Raw genomic sequence first — 20,777 nt, 5'->3', positions numbered from 1 at the left:
GTTATTTTTACTGCAAAGTGCGCATTATGCAGTATGCTATTGCTTTTCACCTTGAAACCGAACTTATAAGTCCTTTAAAAACTTTCTCATAATACCGTTCATCCCTGTTGGCCCACTTTGAACTACCCCCATGAGTCGAGCCAAGCTGGCATGTTGAGTGGAAAACTCAATCTGCGATATCGAATTTTATGAGATATTACTTAGGTATAAGTCGTGATTTCGCATTCATGATCGTCTTTACAAACTGCGGAAATAAACTGTGCGGTCCCGATAAAAACAGTAAAACTGTATAAAGACTTCCAAATTTTCTTCGCGCTTTTCTTTTTTATACCAATTATTTTTTATTTAATTCACTTTTCTGTAAAAATGTCTATTAGATTTATAAATCTTTTTGTTTTTTGTATTTGTAGATATTTTTAATGTTTTCCATAACTTTAATTTTAATGCGCAAAAATTTTCTGGCAACAATAATTTTTTAGAAGTTTTTTTACAATTTTGTAAAGTATGGATAATTAATGTCACAGAGACAATACATATACTTATATATGTATATCTATATAGTAGTAATTGATTTCTTGTTAGTTTATCACAAGTCTTGGTCCTGGAGGTATTCTCTTCACGAAGTTCAAAGTCCTCGAGGCTATTGGGCAGTTAAGTTTGTTAGAGACTGTATTGTATATATGAGTCAGATAAGTTAAATATAATTATATATAAGTTGTATATAACAACATCACGTAGATAGATTATATAGAAACAAATCTGTACCGAAATATCCTTCATTCTGACAAGAAAAGCTCTCGAATTTTAACTTCGCAAATTTCCAAAAAGTCCAAACATTTAAAAATTGATTTTTTTATTTAAAAACAATTTTTATCTCGATTTATTTTTGACTAAATATTAACTAAAAATAAAAATTTACTGTCTCCATCAATAAAGACCTTCCGTTAATGCTGAATAAAAAAAAAGGATTTTATTTCAAATATTCAGTACATATTACTGATTTTTTCCGCGATAGATACATCAAAAACTAACAATATAAAACAATTCATGAAAAAAATGTTAAAGTAATGAAATTATCAGTGAACGATTATTAGCGTCAGTAAATTATTTCACCATAATTTATAATAGTATTCAAAATGTAATTACATGATATTTTAAATATACAGTAATATAATTACATTACTTTATATATAAAATGATCGCGTATGCGATATAAAGTGATTACACGCACCACCAGTTATTTTACTTGCGCGCTTATTCTACGGGCGAAGATAATACCCTTAATACTGGTACACCCAGAGGTAGACAATTTGTCCACTCACGATTTGAAGCATCCGCAGCAGTTACGCGGTACGACTGCAGGAATGCAGCTCGGTACATTCGCATCATTTCTATGGAAATTCTGTTACAAAATACAGTAGTTAGGTAAACACAGAGCGATATTCAGCACCGCGGGATGAAGACATAAAAGCCCTAATTCTAAACTAATTTGAATGCATAATAATCTTTTATTGGTAAATTTGTGAAAAATTTAAAAGGTATCGAGAAACATTAAATAATCTTATCTTCAATAAAATAAATACGATTTTTCAGAAATAAAGGATCCCCTATGATAAATCGCCGGTGAAAATGTTGTAATAAATCATATTCAGGGCGCGAAACAATATCAAGCCAAACTGATCATTCTTCGACGTTGAGTGAAACAAGAAAAGAAACCTTTCGATAACCCTTTTAAAAATAAAACTTTCTATATATAATATATTATGTGTTTGCGTGCGTGTGTGTGTGTGTATTTGCATATCTGCTTGTATGCAATTTTTGTATGAAATTCGTTATCGCGCACGCTCTGTAATCAAAGGAAGCACGAGCTTCTTTCAGAATATATCTTCCGGCGATAATCGTGGCGTTTTGCAGCGCAAATAATCCTTTTGCGTTTTCCGCGGTCTACGCGCGTCTTCCGCGCGCCCGAGCATGTTGCTCTGTTGAAGAGGCGCGTAAAGTAAAAAGGATGGGTCGGGACTCGCGAGGACGCCCCGAGAAAAGATCGCGAAATGTGTCTAAAGAGTGAGCTGGTGGAGGAAAAAATGGCGCGTATAAGGCGCAGGAAGCGGAGGGTGCAAACTGTCAGATACGAGCGAGAAGAATGAAACGCAAGAGAAATGGTGGTAAAGGGACGAAGGAAGCGTTGGAGAAGGGTTGAGAAGAGAAAGGAGGAAAAGTAAAGAGAATTCCGAGAGAGACAGGAAGGATAACGGGATTCGCCGACTCTGTCACTTCTGCGAGTTATCCTTGTTCGTTCTCTCCTCGCGCCTCTCGTTGTCTCTCTCTTTCTCTCTCTCTCTCTCTCTCGTGTTCCCCGCGTTCCGTCCTTCTTTTCTTTTCTCGTCGCCCAGGTGCTTAGGGCATTCGCGTTTCTTCGTCGCCTCCGTTCTTTCTTCGTTCGTCGCTTCTCTCTTTCTCCCGTTCCTGAACGCGATGCTTTCGCTCGCTCCTCGTTTGATCCACCATCTTCCGCATAACTGCATCCCTGTCTCTGCTTTCTCGCATCGTCGCACTTTCTCTCCTTCTTTCTCTCTCTTTGTCTCTCTCTCTCTCTCTCTCTCTCTCTCTCTCTCTCTCTCTCTCTCTCTTTCTCTTGCATCTCGCTCTCGCTCCCTTCATCCCCTATCCTCACAGCCGTTCCCTCCCACTCGCCCAACGCAGTGCTACATCTCCCTCGGTCCCGCGTCTCCCACGCTTCCACCACTCCCATATCTCGACACGGTGCGAGCGGCTCGCAGTCCGCCGGCGACTCTTGAATGGGAGCGACGGGTCCGCAGCTCCCTTACGGTGCAGCGAGTGTCACGTTTCCGTCGACGGAAATAAACGTACGCCGCACGCGGGCAGTGCCACAACGCGATTCCCGTACGTGCGTACGTGCGTGCCATATACATACGTGTACGTTTCGCGACCGCTGCATTCGCTCCGACTACGGCAGAATGCGGCGCGCCGTTCCAGCGGGATAGATTTCTGTGTGAGTTCCTGAATGAGAATTACCCGCATTGTGCGGAGATAGAGGGGGAGGGATGAGACGCGCAACGCGGATCTCTCTCTCTCTCTCTCTCTCTCCCTCTCGTCGAGGCGAACGCGCGAACAACGTAGCGACGGCGGAATTATTCGCGGGCTGAACAGCAGTGACTGTTTCCACTTGCGCAAAATCGAATCCGGCGGATGCTGGGTAACGGGAAAAGAGGGAGACGGAAGACGACTTCGCGTTCCGATTACCCGATAGAACGTTCTTTTTCTTTCTCCACCGCGGTTACATCCTTCGCGCGTTCTTTCGCGTTGAAACTCTTCTAGAAAGCGCAACCGTGATACGATTGTGAATTTTTTATATGTAAACAAAGCGCGTTTCGTTTGAACCACGCATTATTATATAAAATTCTTTCTAAGTTTTAATGGAATTAGATATTGCACCGAGATGCGCGTAGAAGTGAAGTTTACCGCGAAGGAAGATAAAATGCACGATGGGACTAAATTTCTCCGAGTAAAAGTTACCGTGAGGGAAAAATATCAAGAGCACAAACGTGTCACACATACTCGAAAAGAAAGCGGGTTGTAAAGAAGTATAAAGAAATATATTTATTGTTAATGATTCGTGTCACAATCGGATGGATGTATATATCCCCCAACTTTTAATCTCACATTTAAGTTGCATACGTGCTTCACAAAACATGCATTTGACAGCACGTGTGTAATGTTTCTGACAGACGAAAGTTCGATCAGAGCGGCACGATGTGTACGGCAGATTGTTGGCAAGCGCAGTTGGGAAACACACGAAACGCGTTCCGTAAGAACGTTTCACTGCCAAAGTAGCTTCAATCAAATCGCACGCAGCATAAAGAATTTAAAGTTCCATGAATGAACGGCGACTCTTTACGACTCGTGCAGCTCGTGTGTGTATTTGCGTGTGTGCGTGCATGTGCGCGTAATACGCGACGCGTTAGAGCCTATAATTTCATCTCGATCGCGAGCCGACTTGAACGCATCTGGATTTCGAGAGTATTATACGTATACGCGTTTCGATGCAATCACAGATACCGGATTGTATATACATGTCACGCATTAATCGCGCCGATAACGTGAAAAATTAAAGCGCCCGGACCAGCTGCCGCGCGATAAAGACATCCCGTATCGTTGACTCCAATTACGACGACTCGCGGCGTGAACGCGCGCGTAGACCTCTCGCGATAAACTTACGACAGATCCTGCATGTCTGGCGGGAGGAAGTTCTGAAATTAGAACGGGCACATAGAACTTTAATCAGCCCTCCGACGTTCGTGAAATCCGACCGAGGGGCCCGGCCGGTTAAATACCATTCAAATATTCCGCCGGCCCCCCCCCCCCCATTCTCATCATAACAGCGATTTTATCGGCGCGATACCCGGCGGTATAGCAATATAAATATGTATACGCATTGTTTGCATAGTACAACGCAACGCACGGGCTGACGATCTTCGCGTATCGTTATAAAAAAAATAATAATAATAAAAGGTAAAATTGCGGAGGCGCAAAAAGTAGACTTATATACGACGACACGCAAAATCCCGGCGACCTAAATTTTAAACGAAGCGTCGAAATACATATCTGGTTCAACTAGAAATATCGCTTTTGCCAGTATTAAACTTTATTGGCGTATTCCAACCAATATTTGCCGAGGTTTTGCTTTTTCACTATCTACATGCGAAGTAAAAAATTTCTTTTTTGTTATATACCTTCGTGTGTAAAATACTCGCGATAGTCGTGTTATTCCGAATGAAAGATTTTATTTAACAATCGTCATTCGCTACGACGCTCAGAATTGATCGATAATCATGGTGACATTATTCATAATCGTTCATAATTCATTTTTCTTAGAACTATTTGCATTTTTAATGGCTCTTGATTGTTGCAGAGAATGATTTTACATAATTTTAATATTAAAATTCCTTCGTATTTATGTCTGTAATTATATCACCCGAATCAATCTATCAGAAATAGCGAGATCGAATATCCTGAGAGAGCGGATGCTTGAAAATGAAGCGGAATGGTTTCTGATCTCCCTACTTCAGTTGTCACTGCGCAAGTATCAATATTTTGATACGTTTCATCCTCATTACCGCGAAGTCCTCCTGTCGTTATCAAATTCACGTACCTATATCATAAACATTTATGCACACTGTTTGCATTGTAAACGTACTGACGTTTACCTTCCTCCGCGGGAAAGCGTCACGCACCACAAGGACGTAGTTGAACTTGAACGCTATGTGATGATTAAGGACACCGTTATTACAGTAACGTTAATCCTCTTAAACAAGGTACCGATGAGGCCAAATTTAATGCAAATCGAAGGGCGTTATTTTTTTTTCGATATTTGGCGAATATCGCGGAAAATAATATGGTAAATGAACAATTATTGGCTTGCAAATCTCAATCTACGATCCATTTTTTCAAATCGCGAAATGATATATGTTCAATGACACAGTATAATAAACACGTGTCAACGTGCCAATTAAAATATGCTGCCACATTTATATTTACTCTTGTTTTGCGAATGAAAATAAACGTTCAATGAATATATGTTCTTAATCAAATCAATATAACATATATATTGTTCTGATTACAACGAGAAATATTGAACGTTGATATCTGTTAACCATATATATGATATACCTCAAAAAAGTACACATTTTTGCCGATATATTTATACTTCCTGAAATTGCGCCTCAACTCGCACCGAATGCAACGTCGCATTTGTGCTCGATATAGCCGCGTCTGACAAATTAAAATCTCACTCGTTTTAAAACCAATCCGCCATATCAGTTTTATGAAACGACGGCGGTGCATCTCGAAGCGAAAAATTATTAGTAACGGCCGTTAAACTGCGCGCGATGTTCATAAATCGACGCGGTTTATCGTAAGGGCGCTATATAAGTACACACTTTGTTCGCTCGGCAGTATCTAGCTCGTAACGGCGCCTTAATGAAGTCGTAAAAGAGCGGCGAAGTATGCAGACGGCCCCTCTCGAGCGCGGTTTTATAGTTTCGATCGGATCGTCGATCGCCGGAAGTGCATTATTTTGCCTTGCATTAATACCGAGGATAACTGAGCACCTATAGACTTTATTGAGTATCAGCCGCGTTATACGAATGTGCGGAGTGTAATCGTTGAAAATACAAATATATATATATAATATATATATACCTACATATGTATATGTACAATGCACACAAACATATATGTGCGATGTTAGATCTTTTACATTAGCCATAATCCATTAACCCATTTTTCCCAGTGATGATGTATTTTGCTTTCTCGAAGTGAAACATTCCGTAAATAATAGATTAAAACATAAAAGTGGATTAAAACAAAGTAACATAACAAGGGGTTGTGTAAAATGAGAAATTTCTATCAAAATGTATAAAAATCTAAAATTAGCACATCAAAGAAGTTTACACCCAATCTTGGCGTCCGAAATCAAGCGGTCTCTTTTTAGAATATGTCAGTTTTATCAACTGTTCACTTTCTCTTTCAAACATTGCGCGATGATAAAGCGCGGCATGGTATGCATTCCGTTGAACAGCGTGCCAATTAATATCAACCAGTTTCGTTTTCAAACGCAAACGCACGGATTGACGAAAGATTTTAAATTAAAGTAGGTAGAATTTTCGTGGAACGCCGCGACTCTTCGATTCTATGTAGAGATCCATGAATAGACTCGATATACTTGCGCCGAGCAATCGCATACCATGCATAGCTCCAGTTTGTACAACCATGCCATTCAACCATGCGCCGTGCAAAAAGAGGCGTCGATGAATTTCCTTCTCTCTACCAATATATACATACGAATTTGATATAATCCGCCGCAATGTAAATGCAAAATTCGCCGCGATCGCGAATATCCAACCGGTAGAGCCTCTCTTAAGCTTCGGCGTTATCGTTGTGGTGGTTTCACACTAATCGTATTCACTTTAATCTAAACTCTTTAATCTAAAATCTACCTAAAAACAGATTGTATTTTATTCACGTCCGGAATCGATATTAATAAAAGGCGGAATTAATCATTAATTTTAAGCTCCATTTTTTAAATAATCAATTATTCATTTTAAACTAAACATTTATCGAATTTTTCTTTATAAAACCTTAAAATCTTTATTATATACTTTTAATTAATTTATTATATAATTAATTAATATATTACATATTTTTAAATAAACGTTTCTCTTGGTATGCAAAATCCATCTACGTATATAAAAGAAAGAAATGCACTTATATGTATGCTTTTTAATTAACAACAATAACCAGGACGTGTACAACAATTCGAAGATTGTTAGAATTAAATGCACATGCATTTCATCACCGCTAATTCAGACAGATGTTGTAACGTTGTATATAGCAATTTCCACGATCGAAGCGAGGGGAGAGCCCCTGGACGAGTCTTTATTCTCCCACTGCACTTGCATTATCGTATTAGCGCGAGTTCGAGATTGCGTCGCGCCCGCTTTGCGTTTCTCGCCGCTTTTCGCCAATCGAAAGAAAGTCTCGCGCGTGAATCAATAGCGGAAGTGTGTCGTATCGATCGTCGGGCGATCGAAATAGCACGAGAAACGCAGGCGGGCGCGACACTATTTCGGACTCGCGCTAATATAACGCAACTACGGGTATATACTATATATGAAAATTTGTGGGAAGAGCGGGCGAGCGGAGCAAGAACATTCCCTTTTTCAGAAAAACCGGGCGAAATAATCGAAAATAGTGATCGACCGTCTCAAAAAGTACGGCACTCTGTATAACGTTCATTTATACGCCAAGTTTATTGTCGACAAATAAAAAAAAGCGATTGTGCGACTCACCTGTCGTTGAATCAGAGTACCTGTCCGCCATATGCAATCCCCGAGTAGGTAGATCGCTGCCTGGCCCGGCCTTCGAACGTCGCGAGACGCCGTCAATCGCGATTGCCCGGCGGACCATCGGGGCACTCGAGACGATCGCCCGTCGCTCGATTCGGCACTTCCGACCCTCGTTCGCACGCGAGATTCACATCCGGCGGATAAAAAGACGCGAGAATTGCGTGGCGGCCGCAATTCGTCGTCGCGTCGGACCCGCCCGCGCACTACGCGATCAGCGTCAGAATGAATATAGCCGTTAATAAATCGAAAGGAGAGGGAAGGGGAGGGGAGGTGCGTTCGTGAAAGCGAGCGGCGCCAGCTTCATTGAATACAAGCGGTGTATTACTACGCGAAAACGAATAAACTCGCAAGATTTCTCGAAAAATGACTTCTATTTGCACGCGGCTGTATCGAAATAACGCTTTAATGTCCTATTCAAGACGGATTAAACTCATTTTTTTTGCACATAACGTTAAAACCCTCCGCGTATGAATTTCGCGTTACAATCATGCGAGAGCGGCATAAGGTATCGGCTAAAATTAACCGACGAATCACGCGAGTTTCGCATTCCTGGTTCGTCGCGATCGTCGCCGCGCCGAAAAAAAAAAACTGTTTCCATTTTATCTATTATTTCGTATAGGGAGAAATTGAAACACGCGGAGCAAAAAGCGTCGCTCGGTAAACTGCCGTTACGTCGCCGGGGTTGTTTACGTTTTTTAGGCTCTCTCGGCTTTCCAATTCCTGGAAGACGCTCGACGCGCGGCCTACGCGTTCTCCCCCTCCCCCTCCCCCCCACTCTTTCCAAACTTTTCCTACTGCCGAAGAGTTGCAGGTCGCACACGTCGCGGTTCGCGGTCAGTATTGGTGCGAATTCGGGACTGTGTTCAGGCCGCTCCGCGTTTCTCGCGTTCTCTAACCGTCGATCGTGAATCTTCCGGCCATATTTGCGCAATGCGCACCGAAAGTATAAGCAGGAGCCACATTGCAATTAAAGAAGAAGGACGATTGTGAATCTTGCTCCGCGAACGAGTGTCGGGAGTGCCGAAATTGAGCGACGGTCGGTCGTCTTGTCGCGTACGTAAGTCCGTATATCGCGTCTCTCGCGTCGCGAGTGGCGTTGAATTAATTGACAAGTTTTGGTCTCGTTTAACGCAAGCGAAGTGCCGAATCCGCGTCTCTGTGCTCGCCGAGAGTGAATCTCGGCGTCGGAGTAACGTATCTAATACCGTCGTTGCGTACTTGTATCGGGCTTCGCGAAAATTTCCGTTTCACACGCTAGAGGTGAATCTGGAAGTCGCGAGTGTCGCGACGATCGTTCTCTCGATAGCCACCGGGTTCGTCTCGAGACAATAATATACGTACTTCGACGTGCCTCTCGCGACGCGACATTCGCGAGTGCGGCGTCGAATTAATTGACTTATCCGCAACAATATAGAATACGGCGGATTTAAGAAGTTTTCGTCTCATTTAACGCAAGCGAAGTGCCGAATCCGCGTCTCTGTGCTCGCCGAGAGTGAATCTCGGCGTCGGGAGTAACGCCGCGTCTACCGTCATGGCGTACAGTGAATTTCGAAAGTTTCCGTTTCGCACGCAGGTGAGTCGTTTGCGTCGCGGGGCGTACCTCCTCCTCTTCCGCCCCCGCCGCAAATTTTCCATCGCGCAACCACAATCTCTCGCATCGTATTCAATGATATCGAAAATAAGGCCGCGCGACTTTGTCGGACGCGTCCGTATATATGCGCCGCGTATATAATTCGCGCCGATGTAAATGCCGCGCGGTTTGCCGCGGACAATCGCGTAACGAAGTAGCTCCCAACGCCGTGCCACCCGGAGAACCGGAGCTACCGCGGCCGTGTGATAACGCCCCCGACCGACCGTTTCCGACGCGGCCAGGGCCATGCGGGGCTTCCGTAGACGCGAGAATTCGCAACCGAAAAGTCCGGCCCGATGTATGCACGGCGCACACCGCCCCGGCCTCGAACATCGCACGAACTTCAATTAGCGACCAGTGGCAATTAGCAGAGCACACCGAGGCTCCCCGCTCGCCGCGCCGAAAATTCTCCCGGGCGACGTGGGAGATGCAGCTGTGAGCTGCAAGGCAACCTATGCAAATTAATATAGTTTGGTCTTTTTCTGCTTTCTTTTTGTTCCCGGACCCTCTCTCTCTCCATCTCTCTCTCCATCTCTCGTTCTCTTTCTCTTGAGGGTTGCTCGTTTTTGCGCTAGATCGTGAACTTTTTTTCGTCGCCGTCGTCCAATGATTGCATCCCCGAAGTATAGAAAGAAGGGAGAAGCGAAAGCCGCTTCTCTTGTTCTCTGTATTAATATTGTATGTCAAGGCAAGAGCAAACGCGTGTCGTCGCTGTAGAGAGCTTAATTCTTTTACGGGAGCTTCTTCGAAAGTTTGGTTGGCGCGAGACGGACGGCTGTACGGTATATACGGAACGCAAAAAGTCTAATAAAAACACATTGACTTTATTACATTATTATAAGAGAATTAGTTCCGAGACGCGTTGTCTGCCGTGTGTAACATAAAAGAATTTTTCGTTTCTGTAGAACCAGTCGAGATTATTTTAAGCCTTTCAGGCAATCGTGTCGAACTCGTCATCGACAAAAATTGCGCGCAAACGATCATTTATGTCGTCGCGGGAGTGTGATCATACCCGGAGCAAATTTCAATTAGCACCCGATAGCAATTAACAACGTGTACACAGTGCTCGTTTGACGGCTCTCACACAAGTCATTCTCGCGAAAAGCATTTCAAATTAATAAGTTCTCCATCCCTCCGATACTCTCCGCCATATACGCGTACCATTCATTCGATCGTCTGCGCTTCTCCCCGTTGACGATAAATAACAGTGAATGTGCCACGTCCATATTCGATATTAGTTTCGTTGATAGCGTAGCTGTGGCTAAACGCCCAGAAATCGGATGGATCGATCGCGACCGCGGCTCGATACTCCGATTTCCGATATTCGCGAATAAGACCGCCGGCGCGGCGCGGCGCGGCCAGGGAAGATACTCGGGGGGGGGGGGCGCTTATCACGCAGATTCTCTCTCTCGAACAACAGATGTATCCGGAGTAAGTACCTGTCGCGATGGGCGTCACGACGACTGGCGCGTACAATGACAATCTCGTGCGACAACACAGCGACGTCCCTTAATCCACGCTGACGGAAATGCACACATTCGAGGCGGCGGCGCCGTAAACCGAAAGCGTAAACCGCGCCACACGACAGCCCCGTCCGATGTTCCTGTCCTCGGAGTGTCGAGACGAATTCTCGTCTTCGACTCATTAAATATCGTCCTGTTTCTGGGGCGGAAGGAGGAGTCGAGGGATCGACGGGGGTTCACGGGGATATACGATGCAACGCGCGGTAGTCCGACGACGTGATCGTGCCGACCAAATGGGATAATCGTCGACGCAGGGGAAACGGAGTGATGGCACGTCGAGGTACGATTCGTCTCGGCGGCGTGCATGTGCGCGTGTGACTTACAAAGTGCCCAAGTGCGAGGAAGAGGTCAAGGATCGTATCCAGCGTGAATCACCGTGACTTGGCTCTCGGCTCGGACTCGGACTCGACAACGCAAACAAACTTCACGTTGCGGCTTGTACGCGAAGGTGAGTCGACGTTTTATTAATTTTCGATACATCCAGTACGCGCGTTTTCATACAGAATGTGATTCTGCCTTTTTCTCTTTTTGTAACAGAGAAATCTCCCCTCTTCGCCGAGAGGCTTGATTTCTTCGTCAAGCTTGTTTGAAGCAATTTAAAGCTTGTTGAATTTAAATGTCTGAATCCGAGAAAAACAAAAGGCAGTTGCGCGAGAAAAAAAGTACAATAAAATGAGATACAGTCTGAAAGAAAAACTGTGAATTTAATTTTATTAGAATATATATCGCATCTTGCGAAGTTTGCATTAGAGGATTGTGCGTATACTCTGTGTACTTGCTGCAGTAATCTACTTACAAAGAAACTACGCAGCTGCCTCACGCGCAAGTTATAGCTTTAGCTAGCCTTCAAGTTGCCACGCGCAAAATTGATGACATTTTTACTATACGCGACTTGCGAAACTTTATAACACATACATATTGTGCGTGTGTGAAATACGGTTAGATTGTAACGGTAAAACAGAGGAACGGATTGAGAAAAATTTCTTGTACGCTGTATACCGCGACATATTATTTCTTTTATTTTCTCGTATTTATTGATTATCTCACACAATTTCATTTTACAGTAAGAAGAGTGCCGAAGCGTACAAGAAAATTTTAATTAAAATATTTTTGTCCAAGGTAAAGTTTACGCTACAGTTTCTGTCCAACTTTTTTTATCAATCTCCACGTGATCTTATAAGCATCGCGTAGCGTAAGAATCGGATGAGTGGTAAGATGCGTCGTAACTTTGATAATCTGTCCTACAGCGGTTTTTGACGAGAATCACTTAAAACTTTTGGATCTCATGGACAAGAACTCGAAGAATTTTTATGAAAATATCGTTATAATCTCGCGAAACGATTCCTACACATTTTCTACGTTCTAAACGACGTATATTAGGAAAGTATTAATAAATAGCTACGGAAAGAATTATATATATTAAAATTAAAAATATTATAGAGATATTAATTCTAATAATATATTAAACTATAACGGATACGCATCTCATAGCTATTTGCATTTCTCATTACTTGACTTTTTTGCACGTAACAGCGAGAGAGTTCGCACTTAAAATTATATTTGAATATACTTGAATTTTTATTAAGATATCAGCTCTCCGCGCGTTAACGCAATCTCCCCAGAGACTCCTTTTACGCAATGAGAATCTCCATGGCATCAATTTAAAAAAAAATTTTTTTACGGATATCACAATGTGATATATACGAACCAATAAAACATTTTCATCCTTCAATCTCACGATTGATTTTATCGAGGATTTTACATGTTCACAATATGTTCGCGCACGAGTGCTACACGACTACCCAATCGATTTTTTGATACTCTCTTCTTCGAAAAGATAGCAATATGCTTTCGCCGAGTTGGTTCGCGTTTAATCCATATTTTCTGGAAAATACGTTTCCGCAGACTTACAATCGTTCATCCGTCACCGCTAAAAGCTGTTACGCGTCATATATGCCATGGCGTTGGAAGTACCGTATCTCTCGTGCATTAAAACTGTATCGGCAAATAAATGTGAACTCACAAAAAATGACCGAGCACCGCATTGGTGACGTGAAAAATATGATGCAAAAATCCCGACATATGTATTTTTCTATTAAAAAAAAAAATCCCCGCACTTTAATTATGCGGTCTCGACGTCCAAAAATAATATCGCCCTGTAAATGTCAGACATGAGATAAATCATGATATTATAAAGCGACGACAATCATTCTTATTTTAGTCGTTGTTATTTAATCCTTGTTCAGCAGCGAAACTGTGGTGCTTGCAGCACGATGCAATTTTAGTGCAATTAAAATTTTGCAAAGGATTTTTACGATACGCACGTAAATATGATATTATCTCGCGTATAATCTGTGATTTTAATTAATGCAACAACTCAGGGCGTAATTACTTTGAATGATATTTTTAGTATATTTCATATACACAAGCACAATCTCAGTATATCGCATACGTATCGCTTTAATATCACAAATTTGCGCACCAGTTATGCTTCTCTAGCAAACGCGTTTACTGCAAAAACAATTACGTATTTCAAAATAAATTTGAAAAACTATCCTATATACACACATTTAATATATATAATGTTTTCTTGTATTAAACCAAACCTATTTTTTAAAAGTCTTTATGGCAAACTGTCGAAAGGTCTTCTTCAGCGATTTAACTGTTTGAAAATATAGACAAAAAGTCGCCAGAGAGAATTTCAGAATTTACGAAAATCTCGATGTCTAAATAAATATTAAAAGTTGCTACATTTTTTAATAGTTTCTCATATTCGTCTACGTATATTCGTCTCTTTCCGGTATATAATTAATTCTGGAGGGCAAAACTCTTCAGACAACAAGTGCAATATTACAGTTTCGGAATGTACAGGATGTCTGCTTTGCGGTATTCGCGCGGCCTACCCGACACGAGAGCTGCGATCTGACGAGCAAATCCCAGCCGCAAATTCGACTTGCACTTTCACAAGGGCGGATCTACTGGTTGGACCGTAATATTTGTGGTGACCGTAGAATGCCTCAACAACCCTTTAAAGTACCGTTCTCTCTCTCTCTCTCTCTCTCTCTCTCTCTCTCTCTCTCTTTCTCTCTCTCTCTCTCTCTCTCTCTCTGTCGACGATTGTCGACGCATGGTTGTTTATTACTTTTCGAGATCGTTCTTTCGTCCGATCTATATGTCTCTCTTCAACAATTCTCGCGAGCAGTTCTCCTGCACGCCAAAGAATGTCATTAAAGCAATACTGGGAGCTCGCTGCTGAATACCGCAGCTCAGATTGTTACGAAATTGCGTGGAAGTGATTTTCTCGAAACTGTACTGCTGAAGATAATGAGAACGACTCTGATGTTCATTTGTTAAGCGGAACAACCAACGAGATTATTAGAATTCTGTGCGACGTAATAGCGACGAAGCGACAATGCTCTTCTCTGAGTATGCTCCTTCTCGACTCCTTCTCAAATTTTCTGGAGCAATACCTTCGTGAAACATATAACGATGAATATTATATTTTATCTTTTATGTCAATAAAATATTTCCATGTTTTATACTTTGCGCATTACATATATTTTAAATGTATGATTTATATTTTTGTAGTGTAATTTATATTATATTAATTAGTTCATTATTTATCGCTTATAAGAGAAAGCAGACTTCTAATAAAAGAGTTTGAGTGAAAAACAATTTAGGAATACTTCCAATAAATAGAGCCAGAATGATGATATCTGTCGGTCTGTTCTTGACACTTGCAAGGCAAATTAATTCGCGACAGCTGACTCGGTTGTCAGTTCGATTAAGTGTTGGGTGGAGCTGAGTGGTTATGTAACAAATTAGATCTGACTATGCCGACTGGTTTATAGGCTGCGTATTTACTTGAGGCTATATAATGCACGTGAGATCTAAGCCACAAGCTATTATTGCTGTATCGACATCATCGACATTCAATATTGCAAATCTCATTTTGATGCTGCGGCTGTACATATAACGTATGGAACATAACTTCAATTGGGATTATGTACTTGGAAAATAATTGAGTTGCAATAACTCGTTTCTTCACTTCTCTAGTAGAAAAATTTCGTAAGTTTTTAATAACTTGGAGTAGCTAAAAGAAAAAAAAGGTATAAAATCTCCAAATTTTTTAAAACTTTTGTGAAAAATGAAATATGGCAATTATAATACGTGTATCAGTAGAAGAAATATTAATACCTGAATTATCTGTTTGCAAAAGATAAGAGAGCTTCTGCATTAATTAAATTTATATGACATTCTCTATATTTCACATTTATCGTACACATTACATTACATTTCATTTTACTGATAATATACTTATTTTAAATAATTATTAAAGCCATTTTCCACACATTTATCATACTATTTAAATCAATTCTGTTCTTCTTTGATGTTGTTCAACCTGATGATGAAATATGTCATTGGTTCATTATATGTTTACGTTGATCCGGTTAATGATAGCCGATGTATATATCTGTATTTGTATGAAATATGATTATTCGACAGCTTTGTCAAATATTTTCGAAATACACTCGAAAGTACAAGGATAAAATGACATCCAGGACATCCTTAATTTCAAGAAGTTTCGATAAAATATGTTTTTGTATGCACCTATTATAATTTATAATATGTACTTATTATGATTTGAAAAATGGCGACGTGTATTTAAAACTCGATTTAAAAGTAATCTTTCTAGACATTGATAGTCCACAATTACTTCCCCGTATCTTAAATCTGTAATTGATATTACGTGTAAATTATACTAAATACGAGTAATGGCCGAAAACAGAAAATAAAAATCCATAACTTGATGTTTTGATGCGAATCAAAAGAGCTTTTTCATATTTTGTAGTCAATTCAAGATTTAAGAACCTAGGGCTTTAACGATTTCGCGTCCATCATCGTCAGACAAAGTATTTACTTCACACTAGCGAGCTTGCAAGGGATAAAGGAAGGAAGGAAGTGCCGAAGGAAGGAAGAAAGCTGGGGAGAACGTCATGAGAAAAGGGCGATCCATCAAAATCAAAAGAGCGCCACCGCAAGCGCCAAGGGTCGTTTACTTTCTCTGCTCCTCGGCGGATACTTCGTTATTTTTCGAGTCGCCTCTTATCTTTTTTCCCTTTGTCCTCGCCGTTTGTGTCATTATCTCCCCCACACCTATATGTGACACTGGCGAAGTGGCCAGATAAATGATATAACAAGCAACTATACATATACAAAGGATAGTCTTGATTTACTCGGGTGGGTTGAGTGGAATATCTCGGGTCTGAATATATACATTCTTAAAAATATGGCACTTTATAAACGGCATGAGAAAATCATTAATCAATAGAGTCAATCAAAGTAAATCAATCAAATATCACTTGGATGACAATTAGTATGCTAATCAATGTCGTGTTCCAATAACGACCGTGCGTTAACTCTTTTTAAAAGCTCAATATATCAAGGTTATCGACCTGTTTACTTCTTATCACAAAGTTTTCCGACTGAAAACAGTTCTGTCGTTACACACCGCAAGTATACGGAGGAGTTTTTCTGAAAAACTAGACGGGGCGTTAACTAGGTAAAACAGCAACATGTGGGAAGTTTAATGCAAAATGTTCTGCTAGAGATTTACGCGCGTGAGAATAACGTCAGCGTCGCTCGATACATATATCGCGACGAGTTTTCACCACTCGACTGCCTGAATAATTGGAAATTCAATAACTCGACACGCGGTACAACTTGAGACTGCAAGCAGCATGTTAAGTAACACTATCGCCGCGCCGCCAACTTGATGATGATTTAGTAGCGCGGAAGGAAATACATATGAGAGAGAGGGAGAGGAGGCTCGACGAGAGCAGGGCGGAGCCTGTGAGCGCGGGTGCGTGAATCTATTTAAGCGCGACACTGAGAGAATCACGAAGTGAAGGGTGAAGAGAGGAGAGAATAATGGATGGTATACCCGTAATGTCACGTGCAGCATGCTAAAACCACGCCGCGTCCACACTCTCGGCTGTGTTAATCAAACGGCGCGCGAGGTAGCCCGCGGAAAAGGCGACCACCGGGTGGCCGGGTACGGTCAGACGCGCGCGGCCAGGTATAAGAGGGCCAGGTATATACCTACCGCGATATACACGACTGTCGCCACGGCTACCTGCGCGAAAACACGCGAGAAATCGTACAACGTAATTGTCGCATACCGATATCTACATGGATCCGGATTCCACGTCGTGTAATTTAGCGGCTAGACTCTGTTAATCCGCGACCGATATACCCTCCGACCGGAGATCGATTTTCGGCGTGAATTATCGCCTGGTGTGAGCCACGCCCGAACGGGAAATCGTGTTGAATCCGCATTAAAATTTAGCTCCATTTAGATTTGCAATAATTATGAGGGTAACTGTAACACGCCGAATAATGTGTTCCGCGTGCATATAATGCAAAATGCGTCATTCGTGTGGGCAATGGAAAAACGGATGCACGGCGAATTATATACATCTTAATTCGGTATGCATGGTATATTTTGCAATTCGTAATACTCAGCACAGAATGGTAAAAGACGTTTGTCATTTCTTAGTCTCGGATTTTGTCTTCTTTATTTCATATGTTAATTTTTATCTCAAATTTGTATTTAATAATTCGACACACCAAATACAGTTTAACGAAAATATCTAGAATAAAAGATTGCATCATATAACGCTTCTATAAGGACCAAACGCGATCAATAGGCTATACAAAACGTGTCGAGAAGTACGTTGTTGCATTTTTTGCATAAATATATCGCGCGATATTATATATACTATACGCTACATTTTTTTTTTAAATTTTTGGCAAAAGTTTGAATAAATATTTACACGTCAGAGAATCGATATTGATGCATTTGCATAGAACTAAATTTAAACTACATTTTAATATTAAATACACGTTTTTGACGTGTCCTTGAATCTAAAAAAGCATATGCGCTTCGTTGTCCCAAAAAGGGAGAAACAATAATTTCAAAAACGTACCGTTCTCCGGCGGTATTGGTGACTACTACTCCTGGTACCTACAATAATCACACGTCCTTCCATTGATTCTGATTAATCGCGTTGGGCGCAATGTTTCAAGTGCCCGCAGTTCCCAGTGAATATATCGGAAGGTTCCCGTGTGTTTTGCAGGCTATCAGGCTGGTCGATTGGCCGAAGAAGCTTTGGAAAACTGCCAGCGAGTTCCCGAAGTCGTAAGCTTTGGCTGACCTCGGCTCGTCTATCCTACCGAGATGGATTATTTTTCTCTCAGAACTTTTGTGTCCCGGGAAGTAACTTCACGGTTGTATCCATGTGCATTGCGCTCGCCGATGTGACGGATATTCACACAGGCGCACACACGGGAGCTTGCATTTTACGAGCCAGCATCCCCCCGAGTGCGTGCGGTGGCATCGTCAGCGTTTCTACCTTGACCGATGAGATCGCCACTAAAACGAATGCATGCTTACAGCGGTTCTCAGTATGTCGGATCCGCAGCTGTCCGTGAGCTCTATGTCTTACAATTCATGAGTTTCATGACCTCGATAAATGCGAGAGCAACGAAACACGTGAACTCGAGTCTCACGTTTTACATACAACGGTCTTTAGCCATTTCCTGACATTCATTTCATATGTAAAAAAAAATCATGTGGTCCAATAACGTATTTATATAATCTTTGTATACACATTGTATATACTTGTATATACCTACACGCGTAGACTTTTTATTATATTATCTCTCTTTTCTAAACTTTGGAAACAAGTCGTTCGTTAAGCTCTCGACGATTGAATCGATCAAAGAGACTTGACAATTATACGAAATCGCTTGAAGAGGTGCGGCCGGATGAAAATGTAACAGTCGCGCTTGGAGATCGTAAGCCCATCGCTGCTTTTCAGAAAATTACATTCCATTCGTAACAGCTTCTACAACGCTTATCGCGAACGGCATTTAAATAAATTTACACAGTCTGTGTTTTCATGAACTGAGAAACGACAGTGCGCCTGAGCGATTCTGAAGGGTATATCTGCGAGAGGATGCTTTAGATAACTTTTAATTGGGATGAACATAAATTTTCCTGCGCCAGAAACACTCTCGCGAGCTTTATTGTAAGACTGAAGAGCTTACAATGATATTCGTCATTTAAAGTGATAGAAAATGTTTCTGAATGGACGCAACGGCATATGGGATGACGTTCTTTCTATGACGCTCGCGGATAAACTTTATTTTACAATTAACAAGAGCACCAGTGTTCATGATCGATAATAAAAATGGCAAATTGACACATTCTCACATTTATGATATCTCTTCATATAAATGTTACACGTTGCACAAAATGCGCGTCGCTACGGGTCAACGGTTTCATCCTCGAATTTCTACGTCAGCCCTGTTCGCTTGGGTGCGATTATTTGCATAACACAATGGACATTTCGGTATTGACACTGCGCAGTTTCTATTAGCGCGAGCAATATTTGAAATTGCGGAGCGCGCCGAGCGCCTGAGTTTTGTTCGGATGTCGGATTGATCCGATTTGCGTATCCCACCGATATGGACAGCCTAGTTTTTAAAAATACCCGACATTTCCCGTTGTCAGGAAAGACTCGGGTTTTTTGTCGGTCGGTCGTAAAATGTATGTCGAATGAAAAAGAAGATCGACGAGTTAACATGTCGAGTTAGCAATCTAAACGGAACGCCGGTGTTTTGATGCAAAACGACAAATTAATTACAAGTTCGTATAACGAAGCGGTCGATAACTACGAATTAATATCCAACAAGCAACACGGAACAACAAAAATACACAAATGCAAATTGCAACAGCGCGCTAGAAATTGTAATTGGGCGTTATGCTATGACTTCTTCGCAAAGTTGGATTGAAATTTTATGAGAATTATTGCATTATTATTCAATATTATTTGCATTTACGAGTTTTTCTCGTTCCTTCAATTAGAATTTTTAAGTATGTATGAGGCCTGTGACAGAGTTCAATATATCGCTGCAAATTTATCAGAAGCTAATATACTTTCCATTAAATTAATATAATAAACGAACAGCAACGATATATGTCAATAATGAAATTTGGATATTTTCCGAGCTAAAGTAATAATCATCCTCCGGCGTGATTCATGAAATCGTTATGCGTAATATTGCCACTCAATTAATGTCAGTATCAAATTCTATTTTCGCGATATCCGGTTCGGTGTTGTATGCAGGACGCGCGCCATATCCTTCAATTACAGATACAATTTTTTCTTCCGCTTGACCCCTTCATACATTCTAACTGCTTGTGCGCGATGGACGTTTCCTCTTTTTCATCTGCAATGTATATACGTATTTCGATACTAACTTACAATATTGTCAATCTCCATCAGATGAATATGTCGGAGTAACATGTTATACCTTCAGCTTTTTGTTCTCGTTAAGAAAGTAGCGAACGGTCTATCAATAATTTCTCTTTATTAGGGACTCATTATAAACTATTCCGAACAGGCTCCATCGATAGAAGTTAGTATATAATTGCGGACATATATCGCTACCCCGCATAATGTACCAGGCTGCATAATACACTCTCAAAACACGCCTAAACTAATTTCAAACTGTAATAAAAGTACGCGTGGCTTATACATACATGCGGAACGTATGCCATAAACCATTAACGGTAATGATATTGTTCTTGTAACGCAGGCACTAATGTTAACGATAACGAGCTGGCGC

The 20,777-nt window shown here is 41.3% G+C and overlaps 1 protein-coding gene across 6 annotated transcripts in view; it reads left to right on the top strand.

The window, feature by feature from the left end:
• Nucleotides 1–2,782: 2,782 nt before the first annotated feature.
• LOC143895956 (uncharacterized) overlaps nt 2,783–20,777 on the top strand; it is a 130,187-nt gene continuing 112,192 nt past the window's right edge. For 2 of the 6 annotated variants that reach the window (XR_013256509.1, XM_077403491.1), the window contains exons 1-2: nt 2,783–3,013; nt 10,979–11,529. The gene's annotated coding sequence lies outside the window, so the exon portion shown is untranslated. Of the gene's footprint in view, nt 3,014–7,235; nt 9,502–10,978; nt 11,530–20,777 lie in introns of those variants that run through there. The other 4 variants (XM_077403494.1, XM_077403493.1, XM_077403495.1 and 1 more) reach the window with 4 other exon arrangements.

This window comes from Temnothorax americanus, unplaced genomic scaffold (genome assembly GCF_048541705.1).
Source record: "Temnothorax americanus isolate GAGA-0224 unplaced genomic scaffold, ASM4854170v1 Scaffold17, whole genome shotgun sequence".
Classification (NCBI taxonomy): domain Eukaryota; kingdom Metazoa; phylum Arthropoda; class Insecta; order Hymenoptera; family Formicidae; genus Temnothorax; species Temnothorax americanus.
The sequence above is the reverse complement of the archived record's forward strand: the minus strand, read 5'-3'. Positions and strand labels throughout refer to the sequence as shown.